The sequence below is a fragment of the Alosa sapidissima genome, chromosome 2, assembly GCF_018492685.1.
Source record: "Alosa sapidissima isolate fAloSap1 chromosome 2, fAloSap1.pri, whole genome shotgun sequence".
Taxonomy (NCBI): Eukaryota; Metazoa; Chordata; class Actinopteri; order Clupeiformes; family Clupeidae; genus Alosa; species Alosa sapidissima.
Genome location: NC_055958.1, coordinates 5716653 through 5744538, shown reverse-complemented (window position 1 = coordinate 5744538; position 27886 = coordinate 5716653). Strand labels below are relative to the sequence as shown.

At 42.5% G+C, this 27886-nt stretch overlaps 1 protein-coding gene across 4 annotated transcripts in view; it reads right to left on the bottom strand.

Annotated features, from left to right (window-relative positions):
* gulp1a (GULP PTB domain containing engulfment adaptor 1a) overlaps positions 1-26003 on the bottom strand; it is a 72022-nt gene extending 46019 nt beyond the window's left edge. For 3 of the 4 annotated variants that reach the window (XM_042084491.1, XM_042084484.1, XM_042084489.1), the window contains exon 1: positions 25892-26003. The gene's annotated coding sequence lies outside the window, so the exon portion shown is untranslated. The remainder of the gene's footprint in view (positions 1-25891) is intronic. The other variant, XM_042084488.1, reaches the window with a different exon arrangement.
* Between the last annotated feature and the right edge of the window lie 1883 nt (positions 26004-27886).

The following is a 27886-nucleotide window of genomic DNA, read 5'->3' as shown; positions in this document are numbered from 1 at the left end:
TGGACGACTGGCTGCTTTGCGCCGGGTCCCCAAATTAGGTCAGTATGAATGCTCGGACGCTACTCCGCCATGTCTCAGCTCTTGGTCTGACGGTGAACTTCGAAAAGAGCAAACTAGATCCCTCCCAGTCTATAGACTTCATAGGTATCCGGTTGGATTCGACCACCGAACGTGCTTGCCTTACTCAGGAAAGAGTTCGCAATATAATAGGGCTGGTGACGCGTGTCAGGTCAAGCCGGACTGTGCGGTACTGCGTGCTACTACACCTTGCAGGCATGTTGGCTGCCGCAACGCCTTTTGTAACACTGGGGAGGCTACATCTCCGCCACTTCCAATACTGGCTAAAGACCAGGAGGCTCTCAGCTCAAACACAAAAACGGGTGCTAGTGAGCATCACCCCCAAGGGGGCTGCCTCTCTAGACCAGTGGGCGCTGAGGTTTTTTCTCCTCAGGGGGGTTCCACTGGGGCCACCTCCAGCAAGGAGGGAGGTCATCACCATGGACGCCAGCCAGCACGGCTGGGGCGGGGTTTGGAACCATCAGGGAATACGCGGCGTATGGCGGGGCAGGCTTCAGGCCTACCACATCGATTATCTGGAGCTACATGCGGTCAATGCTGAACCGCCTGACCAGACAGATCTGGCTGTGGGCGGATGCACACCTGTTGTCGCTGAGGGCGATTTATGTGCCCGGAAAAAAGAACTGTGTGGCCGATGTCTTGTCCCGGGGCAGGCCCCTCATGGGGGAGTGGCGTCTGAATGAGGAGGTTGTTCAGATGGTCTGGAACACCTATAGGCAAGCAGAGGTAGATCTGTTAGCCACCAGCAACACGACTCACTGTCTGAAGTGGTTCTCACTGCGGGACGAACCAGGGTCCCTGGGACAAGATGCATTAGCCCAACATTGGCCAAATCTGAGGCTGTATGCATTTCCACCGTTTCCGTTGCTTTGGCAGACGCTCCAGCGAATACGGATGACCAACCAGCCAGTACTTCTGGTTGCACCATATCGTGTCCACAGCCCTTGGTTTTACGTTCTCAAAGTGCTCCTGACGGGGCCGCCCAGCCCACTACCAGTCAGGGCAGACTTGTTGACCCAGTTGAATGGCCGTCTGTGGGATCATCAACTGCGCAAACTGAAGCTTTGGGTCTGGCCCTTGGGAGGTCATGCGACGTACTATTCACAAGGGGTCAGGGACACTATTCTAAATGCCCGTGCCCAGTCTACGCGCTTACTGTATAGTAATAGGTGGAGGTACTTTTCAATTTGGTGCGCTGAGCGTAACATTGTACCGCAAACATGCTCATTGGCAGACATCTTAAATTTTCTGCAGGGTCTATTGGAGGCTCTGCGTCCACCTTGAGAGGTTATGTGGCAACAATGTCGGCCTACAGGGGCTCAATTGAAGGGTCTACAGTAGGAACGCATAAGATGATAGTGGCCTTCCTGAAAGGTGCAAGGCGTTTGAACCCACCTTGTAAATGTTTTGTTCCTCAGTGGGACCTCAATACTGTGTTGAACAGCTTACTTGTCTTCTCCTATGAACCTTTGGAAGAGGCAGGCGTTAAATGGCTCTCAATGAAAACAGCTTTCCTGCTTGCAGTTGCTTCCGCAAAAAGAGTTAGTGAGTTGCATGCTCTCTCTGTCAGCCCACAGTGTCTGCAGTGGGGGCCAGAGTACTCGCGAGTAACATTGTGGCCGAATCCTGCATTCCTGCCAAAAGTCTTAGGTCCAGATTATGTCAACCGACCTGTTACGATTCCTGTTTTGTGCTCTTTTGACAATGCGCAAAACACAGACCTTTGCCCTGTCAGAGCACTTAGGCGATATGTGGCAGCCACGGGAGCTTGGCGGGCCACTGACCAATTGTTTGTGTGTTTCAGTGACCGATGTAAAGGGGCAGTTTTGTCAAAGGACAGATTAGCTCACTGGATTACAGAGTCTATTACTTATGCATGCTCTTCTACCGGTCATGATACGCCGGGTCCTGTGAAATGTCATTCCACTCGTTCTGTGTCTACTTCTTGGGCTGCCCTACGGGGTGTCAGCCTACTAGATATTTGTTCTGCCGCGACATGGACGTCGTCGTGCACATTTTCCAGGTTCTACAGGTTAAATGTTGCTTCAGGTTCCCAGTCTTGTGTACAGACAGTATTGAGCACTGTTTCGCCTGTTCAATTGACCTCTGCTGTGGATAACAGTGGGTCAGGTTTGTGAGTGTGCGTGAGCCTTGTCTCCACCTGTTGACAATAATAACAATAAAAAATAATAAAAAAAAATGCATAAAATGTAAAATTACAAAAAAAAAGTAAATAAAATTATTGTTCTTTGCCCTATGCCATGTGAATAGTGACACCGTACATGTGTTTGGGCCCACGTGACAGCTTGGACATAAGGCTTCCACACAGTCTAAACGACGCCATCTGGCGGTCTGGAGACAAGGAAGTAGAACGCTGGTTACGTATGTAACCGTGGTTCTACGACTGGTGGAAGACCGCCAGATGTATAGGTCACTTGGGCCTCTGATTCTGGCGAGAAAAACTCCAGGCAATGAATGGCGTGTACACTGCAATATATATAGTTAACGTCACGCCATACGTCACGAGGTGACAACTTTGGTATAAGCTCTCGGTAAGAGATGCGGCTACGTGCAAGGGGTTTCACACAGTCTAAACAACGCCATCTGGCGGTCTTCCACCAGTCGTAGAACCACGGTTACATACGTAACCAGCGTTTTAGGGACATGTTTGTGCATGCCCATAGCCAGCCAGTGAAAGGCAATTCAAAACGAGTCAGAAAATCTCGTTTCTGAGTTGTATCTCCTGGGATACATTGCCCTATTAAAGGAATTATCCGGAGTAAAATGCACTTTAGATCAATTTACGGATGATTGGGAGTACATACGTTGAGTTGACATCAAAATCATGTCATTCGGATGTGTTTTGAGAAAGTTCGATTTTACCGTTTTTAGTCAAAACTCGTTAGCCTGGAAGTGACCAGGGCATGTCATTTCGCCGCTACAAAATGCTATTTTTATACCTCTTCTACAGTTCCAAACAACATTACACTTACGTGGTAGTGAGTAGAGGGTCCCTAAAGCCAAACCGAAGTATCCCGAGGTCTTTATGTGGTCGGATAGAGAGTCCAGAATGAATTTCATCAAGCCAGTACCTTTCCGGAAATGTTGCTGCTGCAGCTGGCATCTTTAGGGGAAAGTCCGTAGGAGTCGATTGCATCACGTCATTGCACGACATCACGTCACGTGACATTTCAAAATTCCAACCTAGGGTTTAAGTCTAGATCTTGCAGTTGCCTTCCACGAGCTGCACGAGCTGAAACACGCCCTCATGACGTCAGTTCAAAGACGTGATAGGGCCATTTGGGAGGAATGTCCTCGTGACGATTTTGACGGGAGTCTCATGCTGCTTCCTTATGTTGGAATATGCGAAAATAAACAGAAATCAAAGGGATATCTTCTTATACGTGATTTCTGCAACAATGGTAGGCTAGCCTATTGAAAACGTTTGGATATTCTGTTATTTTCTGCTGTTGGTTAAATAGATAGACACACATATAGGGAAAACACTTGATATTGAATTTATGTGCTACAAAGCAGGCCTGTTAACTGTATGCCAACAGTGGTTAATTTAAACTACATCATAATAATTTATTTTGTCAGTCATCATGCTCATTTTAATGAGTAAGAATGAAAGTTCTGCTGTGTTTATTGCAAACAAAATTCCGCGATATCTCCCGCGAGTCATGTCAGGCAGACTGTAGCCTGTCTGTCCGGGATGAGCTGCCCTCTGTTGTAGCTCCTCCCGGCTAGCCTCTGAAGATCACGTTTACGTAGAAAGCCAGACCAAGTCAGATCTGCCTCAAGTCGAACACGCCTATAGTCAACGCCATATTGAACACTGGGGCTCGGATCCAGCGCCAGTCGGCTCTGACCAAGTTCTAAAGCTGGAAATGACGCATGAACCAACGTCGATTTTTCAGTAGGGGTTAAGTCATTGAGAGACCTCAGACCCATTAGACCAGCCTCAGACGAGTCCAGGAAGTGACGTCAATTCCGAAAACAAGTACATCATTTACTTTACTCTTTATGGAGAATACAGCTGGAAAAAACGTGTTTTCTTTTACAGTTCATGGAAAAAAGTCACATTAGGTAGAAGCTTTTTATTATTAATCGTAATTCACATTTATTTATTAAATAATCGATCGCGACTGACTGTCCACGAGATCTGCCAGAGTCAACTGGAAGGAGCTCGTGACTCACGCATAGCGAAATTTTGGTTTATGGCTAACGTTTAGGTGTCCTTCCTATTCATTAGCATGAACATGATGACTGACTAAATAAATGACTATGATGTTTAATATACCATTGTAGGCATACAAGTTATCCTTATATCACATCACATCAATTAAGTGTTTTCTGTAATGAACGTAATTGTCCGCTCATGCTGGCAAACAATAAAACAATAACTAAATCTAAAATGTGGTGTCTGGAAATACTTTGGGTTGTACACCGCAGATGGTAAAGTAACGTTAAAGAGAATGTAGTCTGCATATACGATATCCAATCTTCGCGCTCACCTGTCGAGTTAGGCTACCATCCAAATGAGGCAGCGGAGTCAGAGGCACAGTAGAAGGCCAGCATCGCCAGGCGTCCAACATCGTATGATTGCATACTTTCCGTAAATCCTACATTATGTCCGGGGTCTGCTATTTACCTAGGCTTCGCAAAGCACAGGTATTTATTTGGGGTAGGCTTATTCGAGGCAGAACTTTATTTCTTACATTGTGCGTTTTATTGTGAGACATGCGTTTTGTTTGGAGCGTCATACTAGGCTATCAAAAGCAGACGATTTTCGGTTTTAGTATGGGATTTAATTTACTTTTGGACTTTTAATATATAGTTAAATGTTGAGACTGATGGGCACTTAAATCTACGGGGTATTTGATGATCACTGTAAAGTTTCGTGTAGTTGAAAAAGTGTTGGAATTTCCAGCTGTTTATTGTGAGACAAGGCAGTCCCCTTCACTCATTCATTGAACGTGCGCTGTGCTCTAATGGAAACCTTATTGCGTAGCGAAGTAGCCTAAATTGAGCTATTTTTTTTTAATTATGCATGGTTTACTTTTATTAAATTTGTAGGCTGGAATGCCTCGCGGCAATAATTGTGTTTCAATGTAGTAGCCTACTGATTCAGCCTCTGGCAAGCTCAAAAGCGGGCGGCTATGGGTTGACAGCAACGTGTGACCATGGTGTAACGAGACAAGGGCTTTATGCCGCTGTTGTGTAATTTATTGTATTTAATCGTGTTTAGGCTATTTTTGTTCGGGACAAACAACAACGAAACAAGATCAATACACTTTCTTTATTTGTCATATGATGTATAAATAACCATAATATACACGTCTTCTCATAGGCTCCTCAAGAAATACGCACTGAATAATGTTTGGCTGTAGCCGCCGGATAGGTACCCGCCCACCAACATGTACGCGCATGAGAGCTCGTGCCCAACACGGATTTTCGTGCATGGAGCTGGTTCCAAATGCTCCATGCAGCGCCATACTTGAAAATGGCGTATGCTAACATGCCGAAGCTAATCTGCACGCTCTTGACCCCCTGTCTATCTTGCACTCCAGCACAATTGACTTTGCGCAAGTCGCTTTGTGGGCGGATCTTGGGCGCTGTTGCTATTTTACCTGCGGGATAATAACTGTTGCGCCTGAAGAAAATCTAAAATGGGGTGGTCTGAAGTAGCTACATTACTCATGGGTGTGGTTTGGGCGTAACGTGCAATAAACCAATTAGAGCGTCATCTCACATTCCCTTTAACAACAGGCACGCTTGTTCCATAGCGGATTGCTATTATGATGGCGGATTTGCCAGGCGCAGCCAGGAACGGTTTACAGCGCTATAGTCAGTTGGGAACAGTTTGCTATTGATTTTTCCTCTTGACAAAATGTAATACAGAAATGTCACTTTCCGATGTTTTGGGATCACTCTCACTGAATCATGAGGTTATGAATGCATGGTGATATATTTGTAATGTAATCTAACATTACCTCACTATAGACAATGCAGATCTTCTGTCAGATAATCTCTCCTCTCCCGTGCTGCTGCTGGGGCATTTGGGTTAAATGGCATCGGCATGCAGATCAACATCACGTCTCATTAAGTCCTCTAATATTTCCTAATTTATGTCATCAACACATCCGTGATTCGTGGAAATGTGTACGCTAGATTAATACCTATTTTTTCACATCGGACACCACACTGATTTCCCTCGTGTAGTAATATTTGTCCTTGTAATTATGTATGGTTTGGAGAAATGGGAACTGCGTCGTATAGATGAGAGGAGCAAAGTGCATTGCGCAACACAGGCGCCCAAGCAAGTGCTCCTGCAGGTGTAAGCTACGGCACTCAACAACGAGAAACAGTTTCCAAGATGACCTAACTTTCCAACTCTGCACAGTATCCCATTAACTGCATGACAGTAGGCTATTTACAATATTTTATGTAAAGTAGAGTTTGTAAACACGTTATCATCAACTTAATGCACGCACAACTTTTGTTTGAGCAGGAGAGAGAATAACAATGAATGGACGCAGCAACTACAGAAATTGTAGCCAAGCCTACTTGCTGCTTTCTTTTACTATCTATGGTTGCTGGTTAACAGCACATAATAGGATGATTTAAGCTAATTCACAAACTCAAGACTTCAATGCCATCATGGATATAAAACGTATTTTGAAAACAATGAAAGGATGGAGGGAACATAGCAAAGCTTAGAGTTATTTCAGATGGGCTACAACAAGGTAGGCAAAATTGTGGTGCTTGTCAAAACCTTAGCGCAGCTGGAATAATGCTTATAGGCTGATGTTAAAGCGCACACGATGTTTAAAGCCATACACAACGGTAAATTGGAACAAAACTAAAGGTAACTTTAGCCTTTATAGGGCTGTATAAAGTTGTCCAAATTAATAGGTCGTAATTAGGCGTTGTTGTTGTAAAGATATTGCATGTAGATGTACTATATAGGCTACTAAATTTTTAGTTGACCAATGCACGAACAAAACCGGGAAACGGACAAATATTATCAAGGCTTTGAATGTTTCCATCTGTGCACAGGGTGTCTGTAGATCGGTGTGCATAGCATTAATTCCTGCAGGCCTGTGGCCATGCATGCGCCCTTAAAATAGCATCTGAATTTGCGCCACTGACTTTATACCAGGAGGTTCCTGGTCTGTGGCGGAATTGTTTTCTGAAACTGCAAAATATCAACAGGGACCGTTTGCGCCGGAACACGCCCCCTCTTTTCGCTGAAACGCCCCCGTGGGCGCACATGTACCTGTGGAGGGAAAATTCCAATATGGCTGACTGCAAAATAGGAAAGACAAAAGCGTGTATACAAAGTCAATTGCGCTGGAGTGCAAGATAGAGCCCAAAAAAGTTACACTTACATCTTATGAACAGAAAAAGAGAAGCACTTGCCAAACTCCAATGTAAAACCAATGTGAATCATTTACAAAATGTGTGTGTGTGTGTGTGTGTGTGTGTGTGTGTGGGGGGGGTGTTGATGCTCAATTAAACAGCACCATAATGAGATACCAACCATTATTCACATTGATGAACCATGAATAATCCACATTAAACTGCCATTGTCTATGATTCCACACAGTGATTAGGTCATGTCAGCCTTGAAAATACTATTATCATACGTTACAGGGGCCAGATCAGAGAGCAGATCACAGCCGAGAACTGTACAGAGCACTGACATGATTTTAAAAGGAAACTCTCGCCCCGAAGCCATGGAGATGGCTCTGACCGACCCACAATGTCTCCATGTGACAACCTGTTATCACCGCTTAAAATGGTCACAGAAATAGACTGATGTCATTTAGCTAAATCCCATTGATGCTCATTCGATTGATCTCCTCACTGGAAACTGGGTATACTAATATGAACTCCCCAACACAAAACGCATGTGCGCCCACACACACACACACACCCAAGTACACACACAAACACGTGCGCACACACACAGAGAGACACAAACACACACACAAAACCTCAATGTCAGTATATTTGATCATAATAAAGTAGCCATACTGCTCTTGCCAATGACATGACAAATGTGCAGCTCAGTATGAATCAATTGAGCGTATGACATGAGAAGTGGGAGCTGAAACCGTGCTCTCTCTCTCTCTCTCGCTCAGAAACTGGAGTCCACTTGTTTGTGCAAGACTGCAGAGGGACATTTGGGGATAGAGGACGTGCAAGGACATCCTCTCCAATGCATACATGCTTGATAAAGCACAATGCCAACACAGTGTGTGTACATGCATAAAGGCTCCTATTCTGAGCTTGTGTATCAGAGGAAAACACACATATTCAGGTTGTCTAAAATAAAAATAATTGTTTATAGCATTTGCAGACATCTAAAATACTGGACGATGTTTCAACTGAGAAGATAAACCCTTAGAGAAACATTTCAAGAAATAATAGAGCCATTTGCCCATCTTCAGCATGGTCCAGTGTCAGTGATTTATCAACCAAATTATATTATTTTTAAAGTTTATTTAGGTAGGGACAGCTACAAAAAACATAGATAAGCTTAAAGAGTCATCTGATGTATGCATCATAGTGTTTTTAGCTGAAGCTAATTCGCGACACTTGTCCCTAGTAGGGCTTTTGGGAGCAGCGTTATTTAGGCATTTGAAGACCAGTTTAACATAGTGCAGGGAAATAAAATTAGCAAAACTTTAAATATTATGTTTGCTTAGAATTTGGTAGTGATGGTACCTTATTCTCTTCTTGTCCAGGACTTTCAAGGCTCGGTTATAAAGACACTCTATGGCCTTAACTGATGACTGGTGAGCTTGGGACCATGTGGTTAAGCCATAAGATATGTGTGAGAGAATCATAGAATTCATAAAAATAAAAGCACAGTCAAAAGTCAAGCAGTTTCTTATCATCATAAAACAGCCCAAGTTGGCCTTAATGGTTTTACAGATTTTCTTGATATGACTTTTAAAATGCAACTGGTAGTCTATAATCCCAGATACCTCACTTCAAGTACTTTTTCAATAAGCTCACCATTAATTTGTACATTCAAGAGTTGTGTTAGAGGTAGTTTTTTAATGGAAATTTTTTTCGTGTTTAAAGTTAAACAAGATGAGGCCAGCCAAGATAATTTTTTGTCTAAGTTGGCATTTAGTTTGTCAGCCACAGATGTAGAGTTATTACCAGATGCATACACCACTGTGTCATCTGCATACATCTGTCGACCTATGTCTGGACATCTTATATATACTGCTCTGTCTCATTCAGAGTCGCCATTGTTGAACTGGATTTTCTAATGAGTTTTATGCTGACTGCAGGAGGTTCATCAAGAGTTATTTTATGCCAGCACTGTGTGACGCCGCAGTGTTTTCAGACAAATGGAATCTCTCTGAGAGACCACGCAGAGAAACGATGTGGTCATCTAAATGCATAAGCAGTGTTTGACGCAAGAGAGAATGAGCTGTGGTTGTGTCATATGCGCGTCTCTGTCTGGAAGGAATGTCTGTAATCAGCATCAGTGGGTGCTTCTGCACATGCCTGTCTGTATGGAAAACAGCTATATCACTTATGATAAGAAATGCACTGTTAAAAGTATGCCGTCAATCCTCTTCAGAAACAAAAGTCTCCTTTTAACCCTACTGAAGACATCATGACAAAGAGAGTCTCTCTGTATAGCTCTGATATAGCTGGTGGGGCATTCATAAATCAGAGGATCATAAAATCACTTCAGTGACACTCAGTATTCATATTGTAAGGCACCCCGCGTGAACATCAATCAATCAAACCGTGTGAGTAGCCGCACAATGCTGCCATGCTGACAGAAAACTTCTCAGTGCAATATGAGTTGCCTGACACATAACAGAGAGGTGCTGTCAAAAAAGAGCTTACAGCAATCAAAGGCCAAATCTCTTATTTAAGGTTTATCAGGTTACGTGTGAAGAATGAGCATCGCCCTTTTGGTAAATGTGTGGGTCAAATCAAATCCATCAAGCAATTAGGGACGTTCTGTATCTATAGCTTCCAGAGATGAGGGTTAATGACCACATAGCCTTATCAGGAGAAAAGGCCACATCACCTTAAGGAACAGGATGAGTCTGACATTTGGGTTGGTAGAAAGAAACAAAACAACAACCAAGAACCACTGGAGCACCCTCGCCTGTCCTAGGTTCAGTGATGAATGAACACACACACACACACACACACACATGCACACACAGACACACACAGACACACACAGACACACACATGCACACACAGACACACACACAGACATGCACACACACACACACACACACACACACACACACACACACACACACAAACATGCACACACAGACACACACACCTGCACACACACACACAGACATGCACACACACACACAGACACACACACAGACACACAAACACACACACACACACACACACACACACACACACACACACGTACACACACAAACACATGCACACACAGACACACACATGCACACACAGACACACATACACACACACACACACACACACAGAGACATGCACACACAGACACACACACACACTCACGTACACACACATACACACAGACACACGCACACACAAACACACACACTCACAGACCATGGATGGTGTCTGTGGCCATGGAGTTTAACATGAAAAACAAATAGCAAGAAGCCCAGTACATCCTTTCCAAAACACTGAATATTTAACACAAGAACATTTCACATGTGGTCAGTCTAAGCTTCACCTTACCCGACATCTAAATATTTTTCTTTGCTTTCCTCATCCTAGCCGCAGTACTGTACTGATGAGCAGTACAGTACTCTACAAGAACTGATGAGCCTGTCCGAGCCAACAAAAATGTTGTTTATGTGTCTCCTTGCCTCCAAAACCTCACACACTACTCTGGTTGCATTGGGACAAGCGGTTTCATCACTGCCAGAGTTTGATGAAGAATCTAGCCAGGGTTACCTCAGGTTCAAGCCCAGAGAGATTTATTTATCTTTTAGCTTTTCCCACTCACACAAGCTCAGACCTCAGTTTTCAAATCAAATTAAACTTAAGGCGTAAACAAATTGAGGTCCTGGAAATCCCTTCCACAGGGCTAAATCCACATAAATATTCACTGAAACAAGCACATTCTGCTCAACAGGCTGTCTGCAATCTACAAGATGAGGTAAAACGTTCTCACGAAATGTGATCCAGCAAATATTCACTTTTAGACAGGAAAAAAATACTTCCCAAAGTGGTTTTGTGTTCTGGATGAACTCGACTCAGAGTATTCTTTTTGCTGAGATAATTGAGAATACAGTGACATCAGACGTAACACTAGGGTGCCAAAGAACATTGTGACATGATTCACCTCAAATCAATAACTTATTTGATGAAATTAAATTATGCAAACATAATGAAACTTTGTGACTCCATCCACAAAACTCCTGCAGTGACTCACCGGCTCTGTCATCTGGGGAGTCACAAACGTTATGACACAAGTTTGGAAATGTCTCTTCGCCATACTAAAATATAAAAAAGATACTTTTTTCCAAAATACCAATTAACTTAATGGCTGAACTTTTACTCCACACCAAAAGGCCCAGAGGGAGCCTTGCTCTAGACCACGCAGAGTGATTATACGATCCATCACAGTGTGTTTCTCCCGACTGAGAGAAAGCCTTGACAGAAGAAAGGGCCACAATGGGAGTCACAGAGCCACCGATGGCACTCCGGGAAAAGAGAGAGGGCAAAAAAGCGAGAGAGGATAAACGAAAGAAGCATGCTCACCAAGAACAAAAGGGAAAAGCTGAAATGTGTCAGGGAAAAGAACAGATAGCTGAAATAAAAAAAAGTGAGGGTACTAAAAGCTCCAGACTATGTCACGTCAAAACATGACGTTTTAGATTCGCATGGCAAGAGAGAGTGAAACATTTTTGGTGTCTGGGGTGACGGGAGGCCATCTGAATCCATCAAAACATGCTGTGTGCGTTCGCTTCTGAACAGTTAGCAGAGTGAATCGTAATCAACTTTACTCCAGGTCATGAAAGCACTGTTTCCAAAACAATGATTTTGTGAAGTTGTTGTATTGCTGAATTGATGTTGTTGGTACTTGGTAACATGTTATTTTCCTCTGTTAAGAGAGATAGAAGTGAGAAGGCAAATAGGGACATGTCCTTAGACATAATCATATTCAACACAAAACAGCAAGAGTGTCACACACTGTATATTCTGACAGGCATATACAGGTGAAAATCGGCAACAATGTATGTAAATGTCCGAAACAAGGTCAGCACCCTCGAGGCTAGAACTACCAGGTGCAGCAGGCAGATGCCTAAGTGAGTTCCCTGTTTTACAAACCCAAAGCATGGATACTACTGATAGACAGACACAGTTGAAGAAGCAAGCAGGAGGGCAAAGAACAAATTGAATGGGTGGAAAAGATTAGAAGGAGCAAGAACAGCCAAAGTAGATACTAACAGATTGCTGTGTGTGACACTCTCGGGATGGGAATTTCATTAGTGATAACCTTCCGTCGGGTGCTCCAGTGCAGTTTAAGAAGACACACACAACAGTCCAAGGAGCACCAATGCGGGCAACATTTCTACAGGGTGGCTTTACTCTGGTCGCTTGGGAACTGTTACTCTCAGCAGGCGGTGAGGGTCTTTCTTAATTTGTTATTGCTGAAATAAAGTAGGTACCGGTACATAAAACGTATTGGACGTTTTCATGATATGATATCTCGTCATGATACTAGTAGGCTATATGATTGTAACAGCAGTGTAAGTGAAGACAAAACTGAGGCTCACAGCAAAGAGTGAAAACAGCCAGTGTGTGATATGATCATACTGTATATAGTTGCATAAGTTTTCCAGCTACAGTTTCAGCTACAGTCTAAAACTGAGGCACTGAATAATACTTGAGTGCACTTTCGAGAAAATGCTAAATGTGGCCGAAGATGTGTCTTCGGCATTTACGTAAAAAGGGTTGCATTGATTTTAGAATAGCTAAGAGGTGCTGTTGGGCATGAATCTCACTTAATTATTGTGGAGCATTTGTGACCTAGTATGTCCTTGTGGGACCTGTTGCTTTTCCAAAATTGCTTTCATATATATATTTCTTGAATCTAAACACAAGACCACTGCACGGGATCATGGTGATAGCGAATGTGTTCGCGTGGTCAAATTGTCCATATGACCAAATCCCTAGGAAGAGATGTGGTGCCCAGATGGATATAAAGAGCTGACTCATTTAACAGGAGTAATGAATCTGCCGCATCCGCCAAATGAACTACTTTTTGTGATCCACAAGGTGTTGAAAGAGCATAGGGATATGTGAAATGTATAACCACAGTACAGAAAGACCCGCAAAACTATACAATCTGACTACATCATTGCGTGTTAACATGGCATCAGATGTGACAAGATTAAGTGAATCTTTTGACAGAGGTCCGAATTAATCATGGGTTTATCAAATGTTTCAAACCAATCTACCATTTCCTTTAAAAAAAAAGACATGATAAAGGCACAAAGACATGATAAAGACGACTCTCTGTGGATGTATGTACTGGAGATAGAGATTTGATTCAACGCTTGCAAATGATTTCCAGAGGCTTTGCTCAGCTCTCCCTGAAACAAGCGGCGATATGCTTTCTAAACTCCAGAGAAACACTGGAGATAAAACTTGAGTTGATGGATGACATGATGCACGGAGGCAAAGGCCTTGGATTGAAAAAAAGTTGGAGAGGAAATCTGAGATGTGAGTTGCCTGGTTGGCATCCTCTCATGTGTGGAATCTACCTGAATCAGAACCAGACAGGTACCTTGTTTGCATAATCTCTTAAACATTTTTTTTTTAAAAAAAACTATGTTCACAGTGAACTCTGAGGTAGGCTACTGAAGTTTTGGACATGCACATTAATAAATGGTGTTTTGAGGACTCTGCTGATCAATAAAACTGTCACAAATATAGCATCCTCTAAAACCTTGCTGTAGCTTATCCTCCACAGTCATTTTGACTGATTTTTTCATGTACAGTAGAGCAGGGACATTTTTTTTCAGGAGCACTTGTGCGCCCAAGTTAAAAAATTTAGGAGCACAGACAAAAAGTTGGGCGCACAGTCAGTTAAGTCACATTAAGAATGACTGACAACATTTAGGCTACAGGAAACAGGATTTTAAAGATCAGTGCCTATTTTATTTTCAGTCTGTTCTATTTTCCTACATTTTGTTAATGTAAAATAATATAATACATTGCCATATTTGCATTTAGCCTGTATATCAAGTATCCTGCCAAATGTAGGCTAATTTATTTATTTGTGAATCCATCTATAGCTAAAGCAAATATGCCCATGGTGACCTATCTGACTGCATACTGCCTAATATTACAACTAAAACAGTCCATTTTCTCTTCCACAAAACCCAACATAGTAGCCTAGAAATCTAGACGCGCCCCTAGCGGAAGCAAATTACATTTGCTGCCAGGGCTACCAACATAGGCTAATCAAGGATATATGTTTTGTACTTTTAGTTTTTATTTGAAATATCTGCATTGATAGGGGCAGTAGGCAAACATTAGGTCTACTTTCGTTTTGCACTTCAGCTTGTATTCGATGTAAACAAACAAGCATGCGTGGAAGCCTGGAGTTGTCAGTAGCGTTCTACCTTTGAATAAAATGGGAGTATTACAGGAGGCTACTTTTGTGCCGGTTCGCTACAGCTATATTTTGCATATTGCAGCCAATACGTTAACTGGGCTGAAAGGCATGTTAGGTTACCTTTCCTTCTCTCACTGCATTCTCAGAATCTCATCCTGTTCCAATGAATTCGGTGGATAGAAGAACTAATTATGACCGCCGCGCAGCGAACTATAGGTTTAGTCAGATTTTTTTCTTTTTCTTTCTTTTTCGCATGCCCAAATTTCCGTCAATGAGTCCCGGGACACTGAAAGACCGGGGTGCACGAAACTTGGTGGGCATGTAACCCCACATGGATAGCATGGAACCATCGTTTTTCGTTTTGATCTGTAACCCCCTGCTTGACTGGACCCCCCGAAAGGAGGGTAGGGCAGACACAGTTTTCTTTGAATATCTCGAAAACCGTGGGGTTTAGGAGGACCATTTTTTTTTGTATGTTGATCTCAAGGGGCCATGTCAACCCATTCCATAACCACTCATTTCATGTATAGCGCCACCTAGTTAAACACAAAAAAGTAAAAATGAGGTGTTGTAATTGAAGGTGACCTGTGACCTGTGATCTGTGACCTAACATAGTCAAAACTGCACGAAATTGGAAGTGTATGATCATTATGACACCCTCTGTATGCACGCCAAGTTATGTGGAATTCCGTTCATGGGGGGCCACACAATAAATTAATTTATGTCACTATACACCTACTGGCCTGTAGGTGGCCGGAGACAGTTTTCTGTGAATATCTCGAGAACCGTAGGGCCTAGGAGGTCCATCTTTTTTATGTATGTTGGTCTTAAGGGGGCATGTCCACCCATCCCATTACCACTTATTTCATGTATAGCGCCACCTAGTTAAAAATTAAAAAGCAAAAAATTTGGTGTTTTCATCACAATATCTCTGGCTGACGAGGTCAAAGGAGGGTAGGGCAGACACAGTTCTCTGTGAATATCTTGAGAACTGTAGGGCCTAGGATGACCATTTTTTTCCGTATGTTTGCCTCCAGGGGTCATGTTAAACCATTTCATGTGCACACATGTGCACAAACAGATACACACACACACACACACACACACACACACACATACATTCACAGTAATCATACGTATGACACATACTCACACAGTAGACATATGTACGCTTGCATGCACAGGCACATACGCAGGCACAAACACAAGCACGCACGCACGCACACACACACACACACACACACACACACACACACGCTCACACACACACACACATAACATAAACATAACACAAACAATCAAGAATTTCTCAGAATTATAAACAGGCAAGATGGAGGTGGGGTTGTATAAAATTAATTTTACATGTGAAATCTATGAACTAATCATGTTTTGGTACTTGTTGTCTAGCAGATACCAGTGAGAATTGAGTGTGGATAATGCAATTTAGTGAGACAGTTAGAATCATATAGGCCTTTCAGCGTGATTTATTTTTGTGGAAAAAATGTGCTGGACTGGGCGGCGGTCATATTTTGTACCGCTCTGCGGTACATCTAGTTTCTTCAATCTTTGCATCTTGGCTGGCTAGTCTAACTTTCCGCTTTTTCTGCGCGCTCTTGGATTTGATAGAAGCGACTACTAGCGAGTCACAACGCGAAACTGCTAACGTTGATGGGAGGTGTAGTTTTTATGCTGCATTCGCGACGTGATTCTATGGTTTGCACCAGTAATGTTTCTCGATGTTGCGGTGTATTTTGTAGACAAACATTGACATGGTTAGAAGTCATTCGCATCAGTGCGCCTAAATATTTTTTTGCACTCGCACGGCATCATTTTTACTCGCATGTGCGAGTGAAATGGGCGCACTGTAGAGCCCTGTAGAGGTTTGGATTCTGTGATCTCATTGCTCAGTGAAGCAGTAAATGTTGATGGCGCATTCCAGAGAGGGTGCTGCACCGCGCTCACTCTTCAAGGTGTTCCACCAGATGTGCCACAGATCGAATCGTCTAGCACCAGGCAGAGAGCCCGTCTGCTATCAATCCACTGCTTGGCCTGAGCTATTTCTTGGACTTTGAGTGCAAGAATCTTCTACACTTTTCTACCCTTCCTTGTCCAAATGTATTTTGTCTTTCCTTACATTAGATTCAGAATGTGTGTCTTGCTTTTATTCAAAACAACATCCAATTCCAGTATAATACATGGAAGCATCTTGGAATTCAAACCAGTGAAGTTGCCTCTGCTGGTGTAATCCCATGCTATGCAATTTATCTTAGATTTTAAAATATTATGGGATGTTACTGATCTTAAGCACTACAATACAATCAACTGTCTGGATAACGCACCTGTCAGCAAGCTATAATATTTTAGCAGACTCCACTATCCTGCCTTAATTGGAGAAAAATGTTGTTTCGAGATGTTACCTGCCACTTCACCGTGAAAAATGAAACCTGCTAAGTTAGACATTTTGCTTGGTTTACATTGTGTTAAAACCACCTAACTGGAGTGCTGACAATTTAAAAGTGACCGTAAACAAATGCATTATTTGAAATTATTTTTTATGAGCAAGGTTGAGAGGGAACTTGGCACAAGATGAATGGAGGCGTCCCAAGAATAACTTTTCTCTGGGATTACATTTGCACCATGGCCAAGAGCTATGAGAATGTTTATTACACACAGACACCCCAGGACTGCTATGATGAGATACGTGCTCACCCATGATAGCGCTACATGGCTCATTCCACCAAAGGCACTAAACAAATCAAACGAAACACTTATAATTCAGGATTAATTAGGTGGCATTAAAACTAGACTAGCTCAGGCTAGATAAAAAGGCCTCCTGCTGTATGATAATTCATCTTGTGAAGTGAGACTGGAGGAAGATGATTGGGAAATTAAAACTAAAGGAGAGAGTAATAAATGACAATGAGCTGTAAGGAGAAGGCTAAAAATGAGACTCTGACAATCTGAAGTAATGTGAAGGGACTGGGAACCTCCTGTTTGGGAAAACTATGGCTTATTTCTTATCCACCATAGAAATATACAGTCCTGGTAAGGAAACTAGCACTCTCTGATAAAATACATGAGCTTTTGGAGCCCCATCCGATGTTGCAACAGACAACATTTTTGAGCATTTAAAACAATATCTTTTACTGCACACTCATACATCATTATGATGCTGTAACATAAGCCCTTACAGCTTGTAGTATCACAATGCATTTTAAAGCCTCCTTTAACTTGGGGCAGCCGTGGCCTACTGGTTAGCACTTCGGACTTGTAACCGGAGAGTTGCCAGTTCAAACCCTGACCAGTAGGCACGGCTGAAGTGCCCTTGAGCAAGGCACCTAACCCCTAACTGCTCCCCTAGCGCCACTGTTGTTGCAGGCAGCTCACTGCGCCGGGATTAGTGTGTGCTTCACCTCACTGTGTGCTGAGTGTGTTTCACTAATTCACGGATTGGGATAAATGCAGAGACCAAATTTCCCTCACAGAATCAAAAGATTTTATACACTCATATAGTATATACTTATACTATACTAACTCTTTAAAGGGGCAATGATAGCATTAATGATGGCATTAAAGAGGTAAATGAAACTTTATTAATGCAAGCTGTGAAGGTTAATAGTAACATCATAATGCTTAATGACATAATGCTTTATGAGTGTATAAAATATTATACAGGCTATGAGGCCTTAGTGGATACTTTATTACAATTTTTCAAAGTGTTTATAATTCTTCATGGAGGTTCATGGAAAATATTACCAAAACTACTATTGATTAAACTCCTTGGGTGATAATGCATCAGCCAGCTTTTGAATGGCTTACTTACTGCTCAGATGCACTTGACACAACACCTGCACATAGCCTAACCCTAACCCTAAAACCTTCCCCTAACACTAGAATGTGTCAGTAACTAGATGTCCCACAGAGCGGTACAAAATATGACCGCCGCCCAGTCCAGCACATTTTTTCCACAAAAATAAATCACGCTGAAAGGCCTATAGGATTCTGTCTTATGCATTATCCACACTCAATTCTCACTGGTATCTGCTAGACAACAAGTACCAAAACATGATTAGTTCATAGATTTCACATGTAAAATTCATTTTATACAACCCCACCCCCATCTTGACTGTTCATAATTCTGAGAAATTCTTGAATTGTGTGCATGTGTGCGTGTACACGTTTATGTGTGTGGGTGTGTGTGTGTGTGTGCGTGCTTGTGTGTTTGCCTGCGTATGTGTGTTTGTGCATGTGCATGCATGCGTACTGTACATATGTCTACTGTGTGAGTATGTGTCATACGTATGATTACTGTGAATGTATGTGTGTGCGTGTGTATCAGTTTATGCACATGTGTGCACATGGAATGGGTTAACATGACCCCTGGAGGCAAACATACGGAAAAAATTGGTCATCCTAGGCCCTACGGTTCTCAAGATATTCACAGAAAACTGTGTCTGCCCTACCCTCCTTTCGGGGGGTCCAGTACAGCGGGGGGGCTACAGATCAAAACAAAAAACGATGGTTCCATGCTATCCATGTGGGGTTACATGCCCACCAAGTTTCGTGTACCCCGGTCTTTCAGTGTCCCGGGAATCCTTGTTGGTGTACGGTCACTAAATGTATACATAAATTATTTTATTGTAAGGCCCCCCATGAACGAAAGTCCACAAAACTTGGCATGCATTCGGAGGGTGTCATAATGATCCTACACTTTCAAATTCGTGCAGTTTTGACCATGTCAGCCAGAGATATTGTGATGAAAACACCTAATTTTTTGCTTTTTAATTTTTAACTAGGTGGCGCTATACATGAAATAAGTGGTAATGGGATGGGTTGACATGCCCCCTTAAGACCAACATACAAAAAAAGGTGGACCTCCTAGGCCCTACGGTTCTCGAGATATTCACAGAAAACTGTCTCCGAGATATTCACAGAAAACTGCCACCTACAGGCCAGTTGGTGTATAGTAACATAAATTAATTTATTGTGTGGCCCCCCATTAAAGGAGAATTCCGGTGTGATATTGACCTAAAGTGTATTGAAACATGATACCGAGTGTGAACGTATGTCTCATAGCCCATCTCGGCTTGTCCCCTGCACTCCAAAATCTGGCGCTAGTTAGCCGATGCTACCAACAGCTTTTTCAATAGTGGTGCTTCGGCATCGGGCTAGCCATGCAAATAAATCACTGTTTTACACCCATTTACGAGGCTCAATGTATCTCCACACTTCATTGGTAGACTTCCGAGGGCCCTGACATTTAAAACGAGACATTGAGAACTTTGAAAAAGCACTGGTAGTTTACTTACAAGACGATTTATACAGACAGTATCTTCACGAAGTTTAGCGTTTGCAGCCATCTTGAATTTAGTCACGATAAGTCGAGCAACAAATAAGAATGAACAGGTATGATAAGGGATCAGATTCCAAAAATAATTCAGTGGAAATGCATGGATTCCAGTTTCTTCCAGTAGCAGCAACTGGAATGGGTTGACATGGCCCCTTGAGATCAACATACAAAAAAAATGGTCCTCCTAAACCTTACAGTTCTTGAGATATTCACAGAAAACTGTGTCTGCCCTACCCTCCTTTCGGGGGGTGCAGTCCAGCGGGGGGGCTACAGATCAAAACGAAAAACGATGGTTCCATGCTATCCATATGGGGTTACATGCCCACCAAGTTTCGTCTACCCCGGTCTTTCAGTGTCCCGGGAATCCTTGACGGAAATTTGGACATGCGAAAAAAAAAAAATCTGACTAAACCTATATGACCGCCGCTTCGCTGCGCGGCGGTCATAATAAACAATCAGCAATGTATCTCTCATCTATGATCAGGTTGGATTCACCATTCAGCACACCACGGTACAAACAGATTTAGATGGTAAAGAAAGTTTGGTGCATGTGGGGTTGATTTTTCTTTGTATTTTTTTTTCTCAGAACAGATAATCAAGAGAACACAAGACATTTGAATGTTGCTGGATGAGGCCCATTGCGTATTGTGTCTGCACCTGTGATTTAGGGTATATCTGCCTAATTATGTCTGCATCGAGATAATGCAATCAGTTGAAATGGAATACTTGGTTTAACCCAATTAAAAAAGACTGAATGTTATTTGGATTCGGGCATTGTTTTCAATTTTACTTTCTCAAATTACATCATAATATGCAGGAAACCTTTGAGAAATAACTTTGGGCTGAACCATAAAAAGGGCTCAGCGAATATTCTGTTCACAGTAGATCATGCATGATGTCACCTCATTTCAGTTCCATATCATACAGCCTACATTTCTGTTCAATTGACCAGTGTGCTGTCAATACATATGTCAACATTCTGTGCAAATCACACCACTGTGCTGATGTGATGTCTAATATGTGACACACAGTATCTGCTCGTCTGACTGTTTTGCGCAACAGTTTTCCACTAGTATAAACAAACAAAACCACAAAATACACTTGTTTCCCTACTTCCCTTCACAGGAAGTTTTAAAACATTGCATACTTGCAGTAATGGATCCTGAAGAAAGAAAGAAAAGCTCAAGCTGTACCACTGTGGCAGGGGACCAGCTGAAGGTTTTCCTGCGGCGTTAATTTCAGACCATAACAAGATGTTCAACTTAAACACTACCTGCACCAGAGGGGCCAATAATATAATGAGATTTATTCTCCACAAGGTGTGTCTCGTGCCCTTCAACTTGTGCTTAGACCGACTACTACTCTTGGATGATAAATTCCAAACTCGTCTTGGGTTGCTTAGGTGAAGAATTCAACATAAATCTGGAGAGTCCCATTCTGTGGAGGCTTTATGGCTTTGGTTATGACTGCTTTCAGAGATACCTGGCTAGAACTTCGCAGTGGACGGGCCAAACTGCTTGTAGCGGCTGTCACAAGCGCAAAATACGAGCACAGAGCCTGTATTTGTTTTAAAAAGGAGCAACTTTGTCCAGTGTGTCTGAGAGAATTAAGTCTAGACCACAAAATAGTCATGTCTTTTTAAATATATATATATATATATATATATATATATATATAAATATGTCAGAATATTTGACTAGAAGATGAAAGGCTCTACACTGAGTGTGACCTCAAAAAATCCCTTCATCAGGAAAACGACACTAAAGAGTAGTGATTTCACCCTGTTTCACCAGCGCCACTGCTGCTGCAGCACGCCACATTTGCCTCAATCTGCCACGGAGTCGACTGACAGCACTTTCAAGTCAGGTAACATGGCGAGCCAGCCGCTCACCGTGTCTGTCCCCTTATCTCTCTGCCCTCATTAAGACAAGAGTATTTGACCATCAAACACACACATTTTTCAATTTCTTACAGAAAATAAAATCATCCATCCCCCTCCAACTCACAACAGCCCTCGGTGATCTTGCACACAGAAGCCAGTAAGATATTGTCTGAACTCCTATGCTACATGCAAGGACTGCATACATTACAATATTTTCTCAGGACCGAGTTTCACACTCTCTCTACAGATTCTCCCAACACAGCCTCTCCTTCAAAGACCGTCCCTCTTTTGGTGCATACATGTCAACTGGTTTCAAGGCACACCTTTTGCCCTTATCTACACCTGAAAGAACACAGTACGTTGAAAACATGAATGGTCTGAGGAAAAATGAACACAGCATGAGCACATAAGGTCAAACCAAGTGTTTGTCTTTCAGATAACCGAATGCTATGCAAATGTTATCTGGCATCACACTGTGCACCATAAAGCATATCCAGGAGGATTAATTTGTCCACAGCCACTAAAGTTCATCACCGTTTATCGGGTTAAGACACCAGACAACCGTGAGAGTAAACAGCACTGTGATTAGGTGTGTCTCCCCACTTGTCGACCTCTCTTAATGCACTTACCACAGATTTCCCCACAGACCCGATCAGAGAGGTATACCCTTCCAGGGACATTAACAAACACACAGACGCACATAGACACAAACACAAACACACACACACCAACACACACACACACACGCACATATACACACCAATACAAACATACACACATACACACACACACCAACACAAACACACAAACACACACACATAGACAGAGCTTGTTAATACTACAGTGACTGCAGCTCCTGAGCTCACAGCAAAGTCTGTCACACTCCAGAGCCAATATTTTGGAGCACATCTAGCTGAGAGTGCGGCTACTGCCCTTCCCGAACAGCTTCCACAAGTGTGTGTGTGTGTGTGTTTTCAGACGACCTTTCAGGCAGCGAGTAATTAAAGGCCCGAAGGAATGGATGCCAGCGGAGTCCCGCAAATCAATTCTTTTAATTAGTCAATTATGTGCAGGGGTGCAGAGAGAGCCTGCATGTGCGCCTGCTGGCCCAGTATGGACAGGGCCCGCCTCCCGTTAATCTACATGTATGGACAGGGCCCGCCTCCCGTTAATCTACATGTATGGACAGGGCCCGCCTCCCGTTAATCTACATGTATGGACAGGGCCCGCCTCCCGTTAATCTACATGTCTATCAGCCACCTGGCTGCATGTGCGCCTGCGGGCCCAGTATGGACAGGGCCCGACTCCCGTTAATCTACATGTCTATCAGCCACCTGGCTGCATGTGCGCCTGCGGGCCCAGTATGGACAGGGCCCGACTCCCGTTAATCTACATGTCTATCAGCCACCTGGCTGCCACGGTAACTGACTGGATGTCACCGGGATGGGGCTGTAATGGGCACAGTTTGCTCAGGTGAGTATCTGGATGGGAGCCTTGAATCGTTTCTCCATGGAAACCGGGAATTGGGTAGTGGGAGGTTGGAGATTGCAGCGTTGCCTTCACAGTGGTTAGTGACCTAATGGAGGTAAAGCCTGGTGAAATGATGTCATAAACCATGTCAAATGGTTTCTTTACATGTCCAGTCAGCACTGGCATAATCTGGCAAGACAACAGCCATTTGAAATTATAATATCACAATAAATGGTATGTTATGTTATGATAAGTTTCTGAGGTAAAGAAAAAAATCTGCTTCAGCAAAAAGAATGGCAGCAGAAAACGTTCTGAAATTGTGAATCAAATGAAACTGGGGGAATCTCCCGGGGGTAGTTACTCAAAGGCTGGATTAAGTTTTCTTTTTCTTTCTTTTTTGTGTGGATGAGTCCCAGGATTTTAACACACAAGGCGGATATTTGAATTTCAAACTGGAGGTGCGGGACTGTAGCCATGGGAAACAAACACAGATGTATTGCAAATGGTTTGGGCAAGGTTAATGTTTTGGTTGGTGCTGATGTTAGGGTGTGTAAGGGTTTGGGGGGGGAAAGAAGAGCAGGGGTACCATTGTGGTCAGAATATCTAGTTTACTATAGTCTCTTAAAAAAGGGCTGTTCAATACGCAATTATAGTCGGTCAGTGACTATGTACATTCCTCTACATATAACTAACTTGTGAAACTGTAGCATTTGAATGTTGATGTATTGTACTGAAGTGGCAAAGAAAGCTACAGAATGCATTACAATTCACTCACTGTGCAGAACGAATACAGTCAAACAGAGGGAGTCTCTACTATCTGAGGCATAAGAGGTTTAGCATAGCAAAACGATGACATCAATCAGGTTTTCAAGGTCCTCATGATGTGAATGGAAGGTATAATGGTGTTATGGTGTGATGGAGTTGACAAATTACCATCTGGAGCACTCCTGATCAACTAATTGCATCAGCATCTCCAGAGTGACGGCCTCAGGTATGGAGCAGACCACAGGCAAAAACCAAATGCCATTAAGGGTGAGATTAAATTAGAATATGTTGGCCAGCCATTAAAGAATATTTTTTTAAAAGAAACATCTGCTCTATCTATCTATATATATATATATATTTGAATGCATTTGTGCTAATTATTTTCACTCAGTCAGTCAGTAAACACCTCAAATATACTTTATGCATCTGAATCACCCATCAAAATATAAATTCTTCATTATATAAATGGTCTGGAATAATTTAATTTGCAATAAAGAATGCTGTATTCAAGCAGGCATAAATCCTTGGCGGAATAACAACTACAACAATGTTTTCAGTAGCAGATCTAATATGCCCTGATGAGTAAAAACCACAGCTACAATCAAAACAACATTTCATTAGATGTCTAAGCTACAGCAGTGGTCCTCAAAAGAATCTCCTGACTACAAGAGATAATAATAATTTCGAGAAGTTTCACTTTTACTATAGGCTAGGCCTATATTCAGACAATCAACACTCTCCTTCTATGCAGCAACACGTACACCACTGAACAATTTAATATAAACCGAAAACACTGCAAGGATAAAAAAACTATAAACGCAACAAAAACAAAGCAAAAAACCCTCCATTAGAAAGCACCGCGGCGCTTCAGAATGACTTTTCTATTATAACTACCGGGCAGCCTGACGGTCCCTCTCTGTTGCCGGGGGTGCCCCATGAATATAATGATGCATGCATCTCTGCCGCTGTCAGCCCACTCTCAATCCAAACCCACCCGCTGGGACACAATCGCCCCCGGGCGAGGACGGCATTGAAACAGATCCGGTGTTGTGGGTGAGAAACTGTTTTCACATTTATCAGGTTCCCTCAAACAGGACAGAAAAGCAGACACATCAGAGATTCTACCGCTGAGATTAGATAAACCTCTTTGTAACTTCGTAAAACGAAGATGTCCTCTCTCACAGTAAAATCTCAACGGGTACACACGGAGAAAACGAGGAGAACAGCTAGTAGGCTATTTTAAATCCATCCAACTACTTTAAAACATCAAAGGCGAGTCGGCTGAATACCAGTGGTCAATTCCACTTGCCCACTCGTTTCAAACTTCAAATTCCACTTGACATTCGCACCCCATGTTTAAAAATGAACCTGCTGTGCCTCGCACCGCTATGCACATTTCACAAGACAGAAGTATTGAGAAACATACGAATTTGCACCACTAAAAGAGGGCAAACTTTATATTTTGAATTTATATTGAACACAACTATCCTTACAAACTTACTGAGCACTTCTGCGAGTGTCAAACGATGAAAGACAGTAAATGCATTCAAAACATGACAGATTTAACCACTTTTGAGGGTTTGAAGTTGTCTATCACGGAACAATCGGAATGATGGTCAAAGATAAGAACATCATTCGCAACTTTAGACACTTGTAACAGTCTGGAGCAATACAATTACTAGTCAAAGAACATTTAACAAACAATTCTTACCAACAAGAGTCGTCGTCTCACGGTCCGGCGAAATGGTACCGCCCGCTTTCTCCTCCACACTCCCGACCCTCATTCAGTCTGCCACATCCCTCAACCCAGCTGCGAGAAAAGTTTGATGACGTCAGCGCACTCCGTTTAACGCCGCTGGTAGTTGCTGCAGGAATCGCCAGGCAGGCAGCGACTTAAAGAGACAGCGGATGGGTGATATATCTGCTCCGGATATATCGTATATAGGCCTGACTTATATGATGCTAGAAGTGATAATCTATTACGCAATCGTTTTGCCTGAAGTTTGGTGTCTTTGTGTTGGTATTAACAGCTCACAGAGTTAATGCTTCAGATAGTTTCTGAGACAGTCATGCCACTTCTATCTTCTAAGGCTTTGATCTCAGCTATTCAATGGGTTTCAAACCCAGAGGGCAGAATGTCATCATTAAACTGAATTGTTCCCATGTGAATATGGAAAGTGTTTTTTTGTCTTTTTTTTTTTTTTTAAGGATTTCGAAGTCAAATTTTGTGACCTAAAGTTTGATCCCAATTATCATTTTAAGTCCTTTAAGCAGGGAATCATGCCCCAGCAAGTCAAGCAATGTTCTCAAAATAGATGTGGATTTCCACCCATAGGCTATGACAGCTCGCTCTCCGTCCACAGATCTATCATCAATACAGACTACCAGAGCAAGAGTCAAGAGCTGCCATCACTTTCCACTGAAAAATTGATGCTAGACGTGCCCAGGTGCAGTCTTTTGAGATCAGGATGAAATAGCTATCAAATGAAAACATTGCCTGTATTTACATTGCAAAAAGAGATCTTCAAGCTGGGTGCCTGGCAAAGATGTACAGGAGGTAGTGGGTGGCTTCAGAGGATGGTGGCACCCTGCCTTGATAACATGGTGCATGAATTACATCGTATTCAAAATGTCATCAAAATTTCATGACATGCGTCACATCTTGTCTTATGAAATGCACTTACCAAAAATAGCTCCTATACATATGCTTACAAAATATGGTTGTATAAGACTAAATGGTCAAGCTGGTGAATTCATTACTCTACAGTATCAGGACAATGCAGAGAATTTCAGAGTGCAGGACTGACGTTTTGGTATGTTTTCCCCGGGGGAATTTTGCTGACTTCACCAATGAATGGCGTTCCCTATAGGATTCAGTGCACATCCCTGATACTATTCCTTTTAAATTGCAACTGGCTTTACTGTTGCTGACAATGACCCTATACCAAAAGCTTGGTAGACCAGTTTGAAAACTGCAGTCTGTTTCTTTGCATGGGAATGAAACATGGCTTTTAAGTAATGATAAACATCTGAGGTTCATAAAGCTATCAGCCACGGAGCAGCCTCTCCATCTTAGTCATTTTACACAAAACCTTTTTAATTTAATTGACTCCGTAATGAAGATGCCAATTCTCCTGTTATCACAGGCCCACAGGCAATGAAATCCTCCCTGCCTGCCTCTCCAGCAATCACTATAAACCTGGCTTTTCCCCCAAATGAAGTGAACATCCAAGGGTGGGAAACATTTTGAGAAAATAGAACGGGTCTTTACACTCTCTGTGTTCTTTGCATGCAAGAGTGAGAAGGTGGGAGGACGCATGGATATACAGAGCAAAAAAAATTGTATATGTGTGAGCTAATTGTGTGCATTCAGTCATAAGCTAAATAGATTGGATTTGCATGCAGGAGGCACACAGCTGTGAGGTCTGATGTACACATATTATACAAATTAATTTACTGCTGTTATCTAAATTATTATGTTGGTTTGTTGACCTAATAGCTGAAAACCTTTTGATATGGGGCAAACAAACAAACAAACAAGAAACATGAAAAACAAGAATGTTGACAAAAACAGAGGACCAGATTTATGCAAATTTAGGCATAAATGATAGTAAATTATAATGGGGATCAGTGGCATCAGTGGTAGTTATTAAGTAGATAAACTCTTCACAAAAATACATTCTCTGACTCTCTGACTGATTAAACT